The sequence below is a fragment of the Papilio machaon genome, chromosome 17 (assembly GCF_912999745.1).
Source record: "Papilio machaon chromosome 17, ilPapMach1.1, whole genome shotgun sequence".
Lineage (NCBI taxonomy): Eukaryota > Metazoa > Arthropoda > Insecta > Lepidoptera > Papilionidae > Papilio > Papilio machaon.
In genome coordinates, this window is record NC_060002.1 from 5,699,329 (window position 1) to 5,712,868 (window position 13,540).

The 13,540-nt window shown below is 34.7% G+C and overlaps 1 long non-coding RNA gene across 1 annotated transcript in view; it reads left to right on the forward strand.

Moving 5' to 3' along the window:
- Positions 1-7,420: 7,420 nt before the first annotated feature.
- LOC106721611 overlaps positions 7,421-13,540 on the forward strand; it is a 53,448-nt gene continuing 47,328 nt past the window's right edge. Inside the window, exons 1-2 of the long non-coding RNA XR_001357519.2 lie at positions 7,421-7,499; positions 7,762-7,932. This is a non-coding gene — a long non-coding RNA (uncharacterized LOC106721611). The remainder of the gene's footprint in view (positions 7,500-7,761; positions 7,933-13,540) is intronic.

Genomic DNA, 13,540 nt, shown 5'->3' on the forward strand with positions numbered 1-13,540 from the left:
AAACTATTCGTTAACCTAACAATCTAGATCCTAGATAGACGCAGCGGCTTTAAGCACTACCTGACTTGAAACACGGATCAAGATTAAAGTGTTGAACTATAATTACTGAAGTAGTGTTTGTAGTCTTAGATTCAGTATCATTTCATGTACATTGCAAATAATCTAACAACGTAAATGTTGCTGATTAATGCATAAATTGTCAGTAGAATATTGTGTTGAATAATTCAAAAACAATTAAAATTTAATGCCACTACATTCGGAGATTTTTTCCCAAAAAGATATTATAATTATTATAATTTGCTTGAAGATTAATTTGTTGCCAAATTCCAATTAGATGGCCAAGTGAAAACTTTTTGGAAGGAAAGATCGCTCTTATGAAAATTTGGGCAACTTATAATTTAAAAATTATAATTATCGTGCTTGATGCTTTTATGTTTTTTTAATTATTTTTAATTATTTGATTGCCTAGTTCAACATTTTGGCAATTTCTTTAATGATAAATCTGTTAATGTCGAATCAGCTCATTTAAATGAAGGGAAAGAGTATAAAAAATTATATAAAAGAACTGGCCACTGATCCCCAGTCACGGGAACGAATAAAAATGCGCATCTCAAGATAGCATTAGCGGGAGAGGCGAGAGGTCGGGCGAGGTGAAGTCGACGAGGATACAAAGAGCGAAGAATTCACTTCATTACCGTCTTACCGAGCTTCTTGTCCACTAGTGATGTGCTCATGTCTTTCTTTCAAAATATCGATTAACGATTTTTTTATTGTTCCGTTACTAAAAGTTCTTATGTATCTACACTGTCTCTATATATAACTCTCATTATAATATTCGATAAATTCATAACTATATATTTTTTAATTTAGTACTTAAATTTGTTTAATAATAATTGCTAGTTTTGCTACAAACTATTGGAACTTTAGAGTGATAACTCTGCTCATATTTAAAAAATATTAATCATAGGCTAACTAACATCTTGCTAGCCTAAAAAAAGTTATTTCCTTTCTAAATTTTTCTTTCAAATAATACTTATATTTTCATAGTTTGCAGTAATGACGCTTAAGGATCTACAAAGTTACATTGGAATATTTAATAAGTTTATTAGGCGATTACACAGCCAGCAATTGCACACACTTCAATCTTAACGGCAAATCAACTTTCCATTCGACTTTACATCCTCTGACGATCAAAGAGCTTGCTTATACTTGTACGTATATTTCTTCGTGCACTTTGAAAAACTTATGCTAGGCTTTACTCACAAAGCAAGCTAAGAATGCGCTTGGTAAGCTACGTTGAGGATTGATACGAATTACTATAACATTTATGAATTTTTGCTAGTGATGAAAGCTAGCGCAAAATTTAAAAAAAACTCAATAAGTAGGCTATGTGTTCTTCCAGACTATGTTCTATATCTGTGCCAAATTTCGTCAAGATCGATTGAGCCGTGCCGGAGGTACCTTCTAACAAACATCCATCCGTCCATCTATTTAAACTTTCGCATTTATAATATTAGTACCTAAGATTTATTTTTTGTAACAGTTTTGTAATTAGCGTTTCTATTCTTTCTATTTGCAACTTAAAAAAAACCAATCGGATTATCAAACCATAGCCGTGTAGTGCTGACGTGAGACAGTGATAATTTTGTTGTAATAATCATCATAATGGATAAGATGTAAGCTATAGACAGCACAAAGTTATACATTATATTATTATTGCTATGAATATTAATTCTTCAAACGTATTTTAATAAACAGCTTAAAAAGATCCATCAAAAAATTTAGGACAGATCCGCCATTTAAAATACTACTGAAGTTTTAATGGCATTCGAAATCTTAATGTAAAAATTTAAAAATGAATCCGAACCGACAACGTCGAAAAGCGTAAACGTCACAAGTGAGAAAAAACGAAAACTCTGTAAGATAACGTGGATAAGTTTGAAAAAAATAATAAAAAAAAAAATCGCATCGCAGCCGCAAGCCGCAAGCCGAAAGTCACTCGAACTATCATCGCAGTAGCGAGCGGAACAAACTACTGCCAAGTGTGTCGATTTTCAGCGTCCTCGAGTAGTCTAGAAAAAAAATATTCTCGAGTCGCAAGTTCAGTGGGGGGATGGGGGATGGGGAGCTACCCTTTTCCGCGGACCTCCTTAACTGCTGGCAGCGGACAAAAAGAATGAATGGATCCGCCCCTTAACGAATACACCGAGCGGCATAATTCATACTTAGGAAAGTGCAAGGAGTTGACATGCTTTTTTTATTTTTTTAATTGCATAGACTTTAATACGATTTCTAGAAATTTTCGTGAACATATTGATGAATAGAATCGACGTGTGTGAAAGAGAGGGAGATATTTCATTGAAATAATTTAACGTATTATAGTTACTTGGAGGTTTTAGGAGATGACCGAATTTGTGGCTGTGTTGTTTCTACCTTTGTATTTTAACAGTCAAAAGACTTGAAAAACATATTGGCATTCCTTTCAATCGCCATGAAATAACTAAGATAACAGTATACCTCCATTTATAGTAACTGTTGTTTTTTTTTTGATAATTGTTAGTAACTACTTTTATTCATAAATGCTTATCTTCAAAATAGGTTATTATCAAAGTATTGTACTTAAAACAGTTTAAATACACTAAGTCCAGCATAAAAAAAAAACTTTAATGTCGACTCTACAGATTCCGCAAGTAATAAATATGTATAATGAAGAGAAACAGGTGGAAAAGTCATAAGTAAACAATCGCGGGGTGTTCTTAGTGAATTAGTCCATTTCATAACTACCTACACAAGGTCCCTCAACAATAACTCACTTGGTACCTAACTGAAAACATTTTTTTAATGAATACGTCGCTTGACAATAGGTTAGTTCGCATATGCAGTAACCGCAAGCTGCTCGAAACTATTTGATAGCTAATGTTATTGAGTTCAAAGTCTTCAGTAATGACTTTTCGTTTAATTTTGAATTACAGCCGCCTACACGTATTGTTTCCTAAATTAGTAAGTAATACACTCCTACATTAAGCATGGATTTCTGAGACCAATATCTCTTTAAATAAGAATTAAAAAATATAGATAAAAATATCGTCATCCCTGTCATTATCTGGGACAAGAAACGAGATAACAATATATTTTAAACGAAGATTTTGTGCCTTTCTGATTTCTGAAAACGTATAGATTTAAATAGTTAAACATGCTCGTTTTTTTTTTTTTTTTGGAAAATATTCATTATTACTGTATTAGAAAGAAAACTAAATTAGTAAGTAACAAAATATACAGCCACTGATTTATTTGGAAATATTTTAAAAAGTATATATTTTTGCTCATTAAATATCAAGTTGTCTGTGAAGTGTTACTTGATCGGGTTCAATCAAGCGCGCTCGCCCAGACAAACGAGGCACGGAAGGCAACCTCGGAAGTTAAGATGCGTCGGTTGCCACGTATAATTTTTTCCACTCCCTTTCAATTCACCCCCTATCGCCCCCACTCCTCAACCCTTCCGTCTGTCAATCTTAACTACAAGGCGGGAGCTCAGTATTACAGGGTTCAGTAGTGGGCCTACATTTTTTTTTATATTATTTTCGCCGCGATTTTAATAGGGAGTCGGTAATTCTGAGAATCGATGACTTGCGTCATGCCGCACTTTCCGCCACTAGTTTTTAATAACGTCTGCTGGCGATTCAGATTATGTTCTATTCATTATTTTCAGCATAGAATAAAAAAAAAATATTCATTGAAAAATTTTAGTACGCGTTACATTATACATTACATAGTATCTCTGAATAATAACTCGAAGAACTCTTTTGTTTCATAATCTTTTTTATATCAGGATTTACATCTCTTTCACTTTGTTCTAAATCTTTTGTATGCAAATCTGAACACAAAGACATTTATTCAATAGCACTAGTCTGCTACTACAATAATCTGCATTATTACTGTATATTTTTAAATTACTAGCGTAGAGTATAATATATATAAAACATTTACATAGGCACTTTAAATAAGCATCGGTAAAGTTGAGTCAGATTTTTATAAATTACATTTCCCAAATAAACGTTATAAAATCTATTCAAGTAAGATTTCTATAAACAAAAGACATACGAGTTTAACGTCTGAATAAATTTACAATTTAAAAATTAATTAATATGTAAAAAAACCATTTATTACCGTAAATTCCAATTGAATATTAAAATTAAAAATAGCTTATAAAGGCAAGTGACCAAAGCGGAGTTACAGCCGACAGTTCCGGCGTTAATCAAGGCATTGTGGCGGCTGTTTGATGCCTGAGTGGAAATGGAAAGACCAGACAGGCCAGGGGGAAGAAATAAAAAAATAACTTCAACTTGCATATACGCATAAGTAGTAGAGTGTCGCAAGCAGGTTGTACAATTCGTCAAACTTCGATTTGACTGAAAAAAATGATCTTTCTCTTTTTTTACGAAATATGTAAATTACATTATAATGGACTAAACAATTAATACAACCGTGGCAATAACGTTTTTTAAAATACGTAGTTACATAAGTAGTTGGAAAAAAACTGTACATTTATATTTTTCATTTCTCTACGACACGATTAGGAAAATACTTAAAAATGAAACGTAACCTTCCTTGGATTTCAATTTTTAACGCAAATAATTTTAAGAAATGACGAAAATAATAAAATATGGACATTGAAATCTCTACACTTGTAGTTTATATATAGGTAAGGGTTATAACAATCACCTCTTCTATTTTAATTTCATTTGTAGGCATTCTGTTAAAATAAATAAATAATTTAATCTAAAGCAATGTGGAAAATATCCACGGTTAGTTGATATTGTTTTAGACAGTTCGCAAAATGTCCGAATGCATCTTGCTCATTAACCGCAACATAAGGCTCAAGATGCATCAGGAAAGGGTCCCCTACGATCCACTACGCTGTACAAACTTACAACAGATAAGGGCCTCAAGTACCCCCCAAAAGGGGTAAGACAGACCCCCCAAGTCTACCTAGACTTTAGTGGAAGAAAAAATAATGCGGGAAAAGGACGGCGTTAGGCGATCCGCCGATCCCTCAGCGGTTTTACTTCCCTCTACGAATTACGTAATGTTTAATTTGACGTTCATTTTATAGTTGTAAGTTTTTAGAACATTTATTCATCGTGTATTACATTTAAAGTTTCGATACAATGTTTGTTGTATCGAAGTACTTGAAAAATGTACGTTACCTTTTTATGTATTCTGTTTACAAAATTAAGTCGTAGTAGGAAGTTAAAATAGTTTTTTGTACTTCAGTTAAGGTCACATAATTAAAAACAAAGTAACAAAAAACTCAAGTTTCAGTTATAAGTACAAGAATTTAAAACCGACCGCAAAACATCTGAATGTTTTGAAGGTAGAAAAGCGTGGTATTGTCTCAAGCCAAGCTCTGATTGCTTCCCACACTTGGGCCCGATATCACATTACATTCGCATTGTACTCTATTGTTTTGTGCGATGTTTCTAAATCTTAGTACACTGTAAGCAACCGCTAAGTACAGTCGCGTCAATCAATGGCATTAGAGAGCAACATTAACGTATTTTTTTATATTTTATTTAGTTTGTATCCAAAGCGATAACATTGTAGTCATAATAAAAACGATAAGTCAAATATTTTTTTTATAATTATCAAGATTTTTTTTCGCCAAATAATAACTACAGTCAAAATCTGTTATAACGACATCGAAGGGACTACTCATATTGAGTCGTAAAAACCGATAGTTGTAACAACCGGTGACAGGTATTAATAGGAAAGATATGTTTATAACATTCAGCCAGGACCTTTGATTTTGGTCAATTTAACCGGTATGTTGTTCTAAACGATGTCGCCATAAACGGTTTTGACTGTAATTAAAACAATTCTTCAATATCTTTTGTTTTGGTCAAGTTGTAGTTTTTTAATCTTAAAAACTGTTTAAATATTTCATAAACCCTCCATTTTTTATAATAAATCAATTTTCATATGTTTTACTCTTACCTTCATTTATATTTATTTTTAAATCAGTTATAAATATAGGATAGATAGCTGTAGACCCTAAAATAATGTTGAAAGGATCGCTGACGTCATATAGATGTGCTCGTAAGCGGGTGGAGGTTGGCGGCGAGTGTACCGGCCCCGTACTGCATGAACTTGATACATGACATTGTCTGCCCTCTTCACGCACCTCGCAACTCCCTGCTACTTTTGTTACACTTTTCTGTATACCGCTTTCTTGGTTTCTTTTTAGGGATCAGCGTTGTACGCGCGAAACCATTTGTGCTCTTAATTATTGTTGCTGTATTATGTTTGTTCAGACTTTCTCATATGTTTATTCTAATGAACAATCGATATAAATCGTATACACCATGAATAATTTAAAAGTAGTTTAGTAGATGGCTCGCACTAATCGATTAAAACAGAAGCAAAACGTTTGATATTTGAATTGTACGACGCGACGGTGGTATATTAGTTTAGCGAACTCTTAAAACTTAATTTAAATTTGAATCATTACAAAATTGAATTACAACGAATTATGAAATGTACGGAAATAGTTGGAAGAAAAAATAAGCTCACATCCACGAAAACACTCGGCTGTTAAACTAGCGTGTCTCAAGTCACGACAAATGAGGGGTGAGCAGGCCTAATGAATAATTAATGCGCACACTTTTCTCGCCAATTATAATTACGTAAGGAAAGCAATTAAGCAGCCGCGATCAGCGTTCGCATAAGTGTAGATTTGCATATGTACCACATATGACGCCGAATTACATTACAGTTCAGTTGAAGAGAATCATTCGACATATTGGTAAACAAAAAATATATTTTTATTTAACTAATTCAATTAATCTATATATATAAAAGAAAGTCGTGTTAGTTACATTATTTATAACTCAAGATCGGTCGAACTGATTTAGCTGAAAATTGATGGGGAGATAGCTTAGAACTAGGAGACGGACATAGGAACTTTTTATATCTTGTGTGCATTTTTTAATTCCGAGCGGACGGAGTCGCGGGTAAAAGCTAGTTTACTATAAATTTCAACACCAACATTTAAATTGACAACTTTTGAACGTTACTTGTTTGCTACAAAAATGTAGGCTATAGTAAAAATAATTATATTTTAAATTTTATTCGCTCTTAACTTCCGAATAGTTTATTCCAACATAATTACTTAGCTTAGGAGTCCTATTACTAACTAATAATCACAGAAAAAGTACCAATATTATGACCAATTAATGCGTAATTACAACAAAAGATGTAAACAGAGGAAAATTTCGAAGTATAGACATTTTTAGCCGCCTATCCCCCACGGTTTCGAAACATTTTGGAATCACTGCGGGAGCGGCTGCAGGGATTGGCTTGCACAAATATCCACCTCATCTTTATAAAGACGGAAATTTATTTTCACACCTCATTCGAGCATAAGACTTTATCGACGGAAGTAAATAAGTGCAGTATAATGTGAAAGCTGGAAGATTATTTCGAAAAGAATTCACTATAAGGTATATAATATTTATTCGTAATTTTATAAAAATATTTATTATGAACTTAGGATGTGTTTTTTAACGTCATTGTCTTTATATTAAAATTAATTTGTACCTCGTTCTTTTCAAATACCAGTATATATTTCGATTGATTAATTAATAATATCATTAATTTTAACGTCGTAATTTCGAAAAATCTGAGATTTTACTTTTAAATTAAAATAATATTTTACACACTCAATGTATTAAGGTACAATAAATAGATAATTAACGTCCATAGATCCCACATGGAACAAGCAGTCGATGACAATAGAGGCGCGCGCGCAGGTCACGGGCGGTGCGGCCGGAAGCGGACCGGACGCCGGGATTGCGACGCGAGCCCCTGATTCCTTCCGCCCATTCCAATGGACGCACTCCCAAAACTTAAACTACAATTTATAAGAAACTAGCGGTAAGTATCAACTAGTAAGTGATCACTGAAAAATAGGTAAACTTTCTTGTTTTTTTTTGTTCAATTTAATGTAATATTTCCTTTGCTTATTTATAATATTTATGAGTTGCGTCGTATAACAACCCAAAAAAAATGACTGTCTTACTAAAACAAAAACATAACCTCAAATTTATAAATACTGTTTAGGTTAGATCAAAGATGGATTTTATTTACCAACAAAAGTAGCGTGTGACGTAAGTGGTGTAACTAGTTTACAAAAATCGCTCTGCTTGTGCCTTGTGACACGATGTAAGGTCGTCGCTCCCTGATCTTTAGCACGGAACGATTGGCGGTGATCTTTTTTTCATTGAGCCCATGTCGCTGGCTCCGTGACTCACCGCAATATATCGCCGCAAACGAGATCATTTCCTTACATCATATAAATCGTTGGACGCTCATGAATTTGACCCTAAAATTATTCCAAATTTAAATGTTCATATCTGTATTTCAATTGTTTTTAGTAATATCCGATTATACATTTTTTATTTCATTGCCTAAATCAATACTTTGTCGACTGTTAAATACTTAGAACATAAATTCCGTAATTAATAATCACGACAACATAAGATTGAATTTTGCCATCCATAATTTACATGTAAAAGAGAAAGGAATAGAAATAAATAAATGACAAAACAATGGAAAGTCATTGTTATTGTCATATTCATCACCAATTTTATATTATATTGTACCTGGGTAAATTCCATCTCTGATAAAAATAAATTAATTTGCGGGCAAACCACTTAAAAGGAAATAGAGAATGTAAAATTCAAACAGAATGAGAGATGACTTTGTGTTTTATACAAGTGTTTCGACAATGGAAACCCGCAGTACTAATAGTTCAAAGGTAAGCCGAAGTGTGAAAGCCACCTGTGCCAGTGCCAGTAGTCATTTCTCACGGCGCGCGCGCACTTCTCACGCGCTCGCCTTACACTTCCTTCCGTCGGCCGCCGCGACGACCGCACGCCGCCCTACGCGGACATTACACGTTCGGATATTTGTCATTGCATTTTTTTAATCTTTAATATTTTCACAATCTATCTTAAACTCTTCAAGTATCTTCGTATTTATTTACACCGATTAACACCGATATGTTTAATTTTTTTGGATTCATTAGGTAATTTTTATTTTACTAATGCAAACTAATAAAGAACAAGCTATTGAAAGTAATTGAAAAAAAAACTCTACAAAATTAACAATTTTTATCGAAATCATACAAGAAGAGACTAAAATTGTAGTGCAGAAGCTTGACTTTGGTTAGTTTATTGTATGTATAAAATGTGTCAGACGAGTATCCGAACGGGTAACCCTCAAGGGTCACTCGGCGGGTGTAAGTGAGCCGCGGAGGGCGATAATCGGCCGGCATGGGAACTATTGCTTCCGGACTCTGCCCCTTATCTGCTTAAGTGACAAATCTTTTTTTGATTGTGAGAACTGAAGTCCGGACGTGGAGGAAAGCCATCGACTCGAGGGCGGACGCAGATTTTGCGGTCGACGATACGTGTTAAGTGAGTTTCTTTTCGCACGGTGTACATCACTTGGAGATACGCTTTATTGAATTCACTTACTGTTCTTTATTTTGATACATTGTTATATAAATTTTTATTCAATCTGTGAGGTTGCTTTTTTAAGATATAAAAGAAAGAATTTAACAGGTAATAACAAATTTTATGCGGTTCAAAGAGCCGTTTAATCAGAAGCAAAACGAGCCGGCACTTTTGTCTTGCGCGTTTTCTTCGGAGCATTAAACGTTCTTTTGTCACGGCTAAGGAGGGCATTGTTCGCACGATCTCACGGGGCCCGTCTTGAGAGCAAACAGGTCGCGGGACACCTCATTGTTTTAATGTTTCATTGTTTAACTAGGCTCAGGTTCCCACGGGAGCGCGGGCTACTCGGGGACATTGTTGATTCCTTTGGGTATGATCAGTCGCTGTAGCTTCCGGGAATCGAATCCGGGTTACGAAGTTAAATGCATTAATTAAATAATCTTCGGTGTTTATCTGTCGATTTTGAGAAGGGTCATACCAAAATTATTGACAATGTAACCCCCCGATCATTGCTTTGGTTAACATCAATTTTACGTATGTCATTTAATCAAAATTCAATGTATCAAATTGTATTTATCTACATATACTATGAAAACAAATAGAAACAAAGATTACATTTTAAAATTTGAAGTACAAATATAATACTCAAAAGGGTTTCAATATCCTTATAATTGCGTGTTTGAGCATCATTTGTACGCACACACAAAACAGACGGTGCGTTCGCGAATTTCATTGTTTAAAGAAGAAATGGATAGATTTAAAATCTTAAAAAATAAATATTAAATAACATAACGAATAAAGCGTGTCTGTGTAAATAAAAACAAGTGCAAGAACGTGTTTTATTCAAGTTCATCTTCAAAATAAGATTTAAAATTCTAAATGAGTTCTCAGTTATTTGAAACTTAATATTCGTGTTTAAATTTTAATTTCGTAACCAAATTAAACATTCATTTTATTCATTTTCAGAAGTCGTCTTGAAATAGATTCAAACACCCGCTCTAAATATGTAGAGTTTTCCAAGAAAAGTAAAAGGAAAATTAAAGTGCGCTCTTTCATTTGCCGTCTGACTTTAAAATTAATTCTTCCAAGTTGAAGTAAAATTGTTTCCATAGTTATTTATTTTTTAAATTAAGAAATAATTGGCAGATTTTTTTTTAAATTAACAAATGATTTAATAGTTTTTTTTAATAATTATCATTAGATTATACCGAGAAATTATTAATATGTAAAGTACGTTATATTTTTAAATGAACCGTTAATTGTCGTGTTCTAAACAGAATGTTTCTAAGCAGTTGTTCTCTGTAATGAACAACGGCCAGCCAAGCTGTTGTGGCGTGCCGTATGTCGCTATACGCATGCGAACCCCACTTTATTATACCATGTATTACTATTTTCCTATATCTTGGCGGCTCAAGGCGCTACACATCGACCTCTCACCGCATCCCGCCAAGTCCCGCTAAAAGTAAAATTGTCTTCTGCGCCAAGATATCTGAAAACTATAATAGAATTCGAACTCCTAATTAAAAGAACAGCCTCTAATGTTACCATTTTAAAAATCTCCAGTCTCCGGAGAATAAAGCTGTTTTTTTTTCTATGAAATATGAGCTAATTTTTGTAAGTTTACTCTTAATCATTCCAGGTGAGTTGAAAACTTGTGCTATGATAAGTTTCGCGATAACAGTCAATTTGTTTCGAACAAACAATTTCTTGACTTTTCTGAAGACAAGGTTATAGTTACTAAATTTGTTATGTTCGTAGTTTTCGTGTTACTGTAAGCGTATTTGGTATTTTATTAATTATAAATGAGAACTAGGAGAAGAAATTCTTTTATAAAATCTTTTGTTCGTTTCAATTAAAATTTGCCACAAAATTTTAAGCCACCATATGCTCCAATATAACCATGTGTGCAATGAAATAGCAATTTTCTTGCATCATAGGCAACTTAAAATTATGCACAACAGTAAATAAACTTTAACTGTATGAACCTAAAGTCCAAAATTGAAAATTTACAAATTGACAAATAGAAAATGACTCCGCATTGATACCCTATCGGTTTCCAGTCCGTGCCCATTCCAATTAAACAATAGCGTCTTGAAGGAAGCCAAGTATTTCGGAAGTGTTACCAATAGCTTGGGCAATGAGTAGACAGTTTTACATTCCATCATCTTGGATTGATTGATTCCTGTTTTTTACTTCCGGTAGATGTGTCTCGGTTGAGAACATTTTTAGGGGCTACCAACCGAATGATAGTATTTTAAGGCATAATTAACTATAGATATGGTAACTATAAATTATCATTTCGTTCTTCTGCTCACTTAGCTTTAAAAAAAACTAAATGTCCTTTATAACGATACTAGCTTTTGCATGCGACTTTGTCCGGTATAAAAAAAACTTACTACTTAGCCTATATGTTCTTCCAGACTATATTCTACATCTGTGGCAATTCATTGAGATCCATAAAGCCGTTTTGGAGATACATAATAAAAATACATCCATCCATCCAAACTTTTGCATTTATGATATTAGTAATATATGAAGCTTGACTTTGTGGTCAGTAAAAAAATATTACAAATCTTTTCTCTCAAAATTTATAGTTTCACTTCTTACGAGAATCTGTTGTCATCGCGTCTTACGCATTTAAGGTATTATAAAAGAATGATGAATGAGTTCTTAAATTGATGTAAAAAACTGAGTTGCGGTCTTAATGCGGGAGTCGCGCAAGGATGCGTTCAAGAAATTGATATTTGTGCCCCTGGGCGACTATTAGAGCGGCTGTCTTCCGGTGGCAGAGCTAGTGGCGCGTGCCGTTAATTGCTTCATTTGTATTGATAATACGTAATAACTATATCGAGTGATGCTCTACTACACCCCCAAATTTTAACAATAAAACGTTCCGCGCCACCGATTAATATATTATCTTCAAAACGGTTCTAGTAATTACTGATTGTTTGTCGTCGCAACGATCGAGCAAATACAGGCGAAACGTAAATTCATCGCAAACAACGCTTTATGCGAAACAAAATCGAATGAAACACATCATTTTACACCTAAACGAATTATCTAGCGAGATTTTAAGCCGAGCCGGCACCGATGCGTCCGCTTATTCAAACAAAATACCGACCAATCACGATTTTGTGAATTTGAAATTTGTTAAAGCCGTGCACTACAGAAAACCAATACCGCGGGCGCATAGACGTACATCGGCATATGTATACTGGCGCTACGCACAGCCTACACAGGCTACACGGGCTACGGGCTACGGCTACGGGCTAAGCAAGCGGCCGTGTGCGAGTGCGGCCGGTGCCCCGCACACACCGGCGCGCCGCGCGACCTACGCTCACTCACACAATGCGATATTGCAAATGGGCTAGTCGAATGTATTCGTTCGCCCGCCGGCTAGCCGGAGTTGGGGGCCAGGGGGAAGATGCGTTTTTGTGCAGAAATCTAGCTACGTTTACGGTTAAATATAAGTGCGTAACCGATAACGGCTTTAAAGCGCGCACCTATGTGTGCGTGCGTACTCGCTTGGGCTCTCGGATCGGTTTTTCACCGAAATCTCCATATTCTCGTGCGTATTCTCTTTTCGGGCCGATAGAATGGTCGGGCCCTTTTTAAAAATAAACAGGTCGGTAATACGGGTGCAGACTAAGTGGCTAGGGCCATCGTTCCCGAGTTAGCCACACCTGAGTGGCGGCCGTCACGGCCGGATTCACACTTCTTTCAGCGTTCGAACTCGGCCGGACGGAAAGCTACATGAAAGGCCGCCGCATACTCCGATCCTTGAGGGTGGCTAAAAAACAACGCTAAATTTTGGCTCAGCGACCGCGTAGGCCCTGAAAGCCTAAGTTTTGTTAATTTTAGAAGAATTTGTATTGTTGAAAAACCGTGATAATTCATTGCGAGTATCTGAAATATTCTTGAAATCCTGTTTTTAATTTAAATATTAAATATTATGGTTAAGGATTTTTAAGTTTTTAGTGCTAAATCATATTGATATTAGAAACCTATTTAGACAAATTACTTAG